Source organism: Salvia hispanica, chromosome 4, assembly GCF_023119035.1.
Source record: "Salvia hispanica cultivar TCC Black 2014 chromosome 4, UniMelb_Shisp_WGS_1.0, whole genome shotgun sequence".
Classification (NCBI taxonomy): Eukaryota; Viridiplantae; Streptophyta; class Magnoliopsida; order Lamiales; family Lamiaceae; genus Salvia; species Salvia hispanica.
In genome coordinates, this window is record NC_062968.1 from 6173811 (window position 1) to 6177718 (window position 3908).

The window sequence follows — 3908 nt, forward strand, 5'->3', positions numbered from 1 at the left end:
TGGAAATGTAGTTATATATTTAATAAATATGTAAATATAAAAATTTAAAGGATTAAATGTAATTTTTATAAATATTTATAGGATGAAAATACAAATTACGGCAATCTGTAGGTCAAAAGTATAAATCAAATATATATAGGTGGGGAGTTGTAATAATATATATACGTGGGGGTTAATTTGTAAATTCTCGTGCATTTGTATAGTGTAGTTTAAAAGAATAGTTTATGAAACTATACATTATGATGACAAGAATTTTTCTTGACACTTTTTGTGTAACGACCCACAAATTTATGATATTATTATTATTAAAATTTTTATTAAACTTAGCTTCATTATGATCAACTCTAAATTAGTGTAGTTAGGATATAATAAACATCCCCTCTCGTATCGAATAATCGACCGTCGTGCTGGTTAGGAATCAGCACAAGGCATACATGAGAAGTTACAAGGTAAAAGAATAAATTCAAATAAAAGTTTATAATGTCCGGTACACATGCGGGGAGTTCAAAATCTAATCTATTACAATGGAGTGACATGCAAATCACGGACAGCTATCTCACACAGTCGCGCCGCAACTCGAGGGAGCTTGATACGTCCACACGATTGTAAAATGCTATTCAATGAGAAATCCCTGCATGAAGAAAATAGGTTAGAAGGAAGAGAAATCATTATTAACGTATTGTAGAGAAAAAAGCCGAAATAAGAGAATTTCAAGGGACTAGAGAGAGAAATGAGATCAAAAGTAGATATTATAAAATCTTTGAGAATTTTCAAAGGCTGCAACCGGAGATGTGTAATAAATGCACATGATCAAAATCTACGGTGGCAACTATACTCATTCCTTCACAGCATTAAATGCAAATCTTTATTTAAGATTTTGCAAATAAAAGAAAGATACACCTCCACTCACAAGAATTTATTTACGTATCAAATATCTGTCATAACATAATCACTATAGGATTTTTGATAAGAAAGCCTACTGATATGCAATTATGAAACTAGTAAACCTATCCAACTTCTCCCCCTTATCACATATATATATATACCTCAAACTTTCCATTTACAGCCACCCATCACTATCATACCCCAAACATTTTCCACATAGCAACAACTTTCAGGAGACATAAGGAATAACAGTAGGTGTTCCAGATCAGCCAAGTCGTACCAACACTTTCTGGTCGTACCAACACTTTCTGCTTCCTACCTACTAAGGTAATCTCCAAACCTTTTTACCTTCTTTAATGCACATACATTCACACTTGAAACCTAGGACTTTAATAGATGCATTAGTCAACACCAGGATCCACATGACTCCTTATAACAAATATTTAGAACCTCAGACTAATGGAACATAAGGACTAAGAGTCTTAAAACAACTAACTAAAGCATAAACTGGAACTCATCTCTAGGAAGTGATCTGCCAAATCTCCTCTAGCAAGCTTCGACACTCCGTCGCTGATAATGACACCTTCACACAAAAATCCCTCACTAAAGTCGAAATGTTTACGAATTTATATAGTCAAATACCATAAATACCCGATTTTTTAAGCGAAGAAAAAAATAAAAAAAATCTAGATAAGATAAGGGAAAGAACTCTTTCTGCTGGAGGACGGCGAACGGTGTAGGTAGGCGTAGGGCCGAGAGGGGCAGCGATGGCGTAGATTATGGCCGAGCCACCACCGGTGCATGCACCGTGGCGGCGGCGGAAATCCCGAGAGAGGAGATCTGGGGTTGTGGCGACGGTGGCAAATCGGGGAGGAGGGGGAAGATCCGGAGGCAGCGGCGGACGGCGGTGCTGGCGGGCGTGATGGTGGCTCGGCGCGCGCGCAGCGACAGCAGCGGCGATGGTGGTGTGAGCGTGGTCGAGAGAAAGAGAGAAGAAACGAGAGTGAGAGGGCCGCCGCCGGCGACGGCGGCGGACAGCGATGCTGAAAATGGTGGTGGTGACGGCGGAAGTGAGAAGAAGAGGGAGCCGCTCATTGTGTGAGGAGAATTAGGGATTTAGTGGTGAAGGAGGTTAGGTGTGATTGTTTATATGTGGGTCTTTTCTTTTATTTATTTGGACTATAGAATAATAAAACACCCCAACCCATCCCACAGAATAAGTTAAGTTCTAGTAAAGTGATTAGAAGCCCATTTTCGAAAATTTATTTAATTAGGCTCCAGTTTTTCTTAAAAGAGATCTTGGCCTACCTTTGGAGATAACTCTTTTCGGAAGAAATATTAACCTTTCATCAGCCTATGTTAAGTTTTAATTAATATTTTGTTGCATATTAACTAATTAGTGTAGTTCCCTCTTCTAGCGAAAGGAGAAAAAAAAAAGAGACAGAGAGAGAAATTTGAATTTAATATCAGTAAACTAACATGTACTGAATTGATGCATTTGTGGAATTTAAAAGAAGGAATAAATAGTGTTAAGTGCATCCTTAGATTGCTACATCTTTTTATTTGAAATTTAAAATAGCCCAGCATTTATTTTCTTCTTTCGTAAAAAAAAAGGGGGGGGAACTTACAAGGAGTATAACACCGAGTAGCAAGGAGTTAACACCTAAAAATCTTGAAGACGTACAAGGTGAACTTTTCTATCCTACATACTAATGTGGATAAAAATAAAGTTATTTTCAAATGATTGTGAAAACTCGAACTCATGTTCGTTGCTCTTTTTTTCAAATAATATTGTCTTGCCATAAATGTTTTGTATGATGCCTATCTGTTGTTTATTTTGGCGTGAGGCCAAGTGATTTGTGAATCGAATTCGGGTCCAAGTGAGGGTGGTGTCCCTACTCGGACTAGTGTACACAGGAGACCTATGGCCAGAGGGCAGGTCTGGTGACCGAGGAAGGTGGCCACCTTCCCGGCACAAGAATGTTGATGTGACCGTGAGAGAACACCATCTCTACGGCACAAGATGATCAGATATGGCTAAGTACAGGAAAAGGGCCCAAATGTGAATATTTTTAGTAAGCTCGGATCTTTTCAATAAAACCCCGAGTGTTACTGTGATAATGGTTTGACAATAATTTTAAATGTATATGTGTATATTTCGGCAATGTGTTCACTGAGTACTTTTGTACTCAGCCCTGCATGTATTTCTAAATGTGCAGGTTGAGCGGTGGCGGGGTGAAGTGAGTGCTGTTGATCCACCAAGAATAAACTCTCGGAGGTTCATGTCTCCAAACATGGAACCGAGTTCTTTTACTTCCGCGGTGCCTTTTTAAAGGCAACGTTTCTCCTATCTAAGACTCTGATATATTCTATTTTGTTTAAGACCTCGTTAATTTGAATAGAACAATCGCTCGAGTCTGCACGTTGTGTTAAGTACCGTTTCCTCCATTTCATATTGGATATTAAATCGTCAACTGTCTTTTACTTTTGTTATTTCCCCCACTTCTTTCCCCCTCTTCTTCTATCCCCCCCTTAGTCACGGTCCCCCAAGCTAGATCATCCTTAATCAGCTACGGACGTGACAAGATAGGTCCCGAGACTACGTCTTCTCCGTTGCACCATTCTTTGATATCGTGGGTGATTTTCCCCAGTTCCTAGGGGAAATTCACTCATGTTTCATATTAAATGGGCATGCCCCTCGAGGACCTTACATCTTATCCGGTGACCTTGTTCCTGTGAGAACTACAGTAGTTCCAGAGCCGTCCTACCCTGAGCTCGGGACAGTCGCCCCGCCCTTGTCGCCCATCACCTTTGGACATCAGGAGAGAGGCGAGTTTAGGGCAGGACCATCCCGTCCCCCTATGGGTGAGCAGGGTACTTCACGAGTTAGGACACATCCAGCACCTAGCCCACCAGAAGGAGATGCGACTGACTTCGAGGCGAGAGAGCTGCGAGCTACGGCGGCCGAGAGACGAAGGAGGGGCAAAGCCTCAGTCTCTTCTGATGAGGGAGATGAGCAGGAG

The 3908-nt window shown here is 40.6% G+C and overlaps 1 long non-coding RNA gene across 1 annotated transcript; it reads right to left on the reverse strand.

Moving 5' to 3' along the window:
* Window positions 1-450: 450 nt before the first annotated feature.
* Window positions 451-2001, reverse strand: LOC125185296. The gene is made up of 2 exons (XR_007170099.1): window positions 1595-2001; window positions 451-1468 (listed from the first exon to the last, which is right to left on the reverse strand). It is a non-coding gene; the product is annotated as an uncharacterized LOC125185296 (long non-coding RNA).
* Window positions 2002-3908: the final 1907 nt, after the last annotated feature.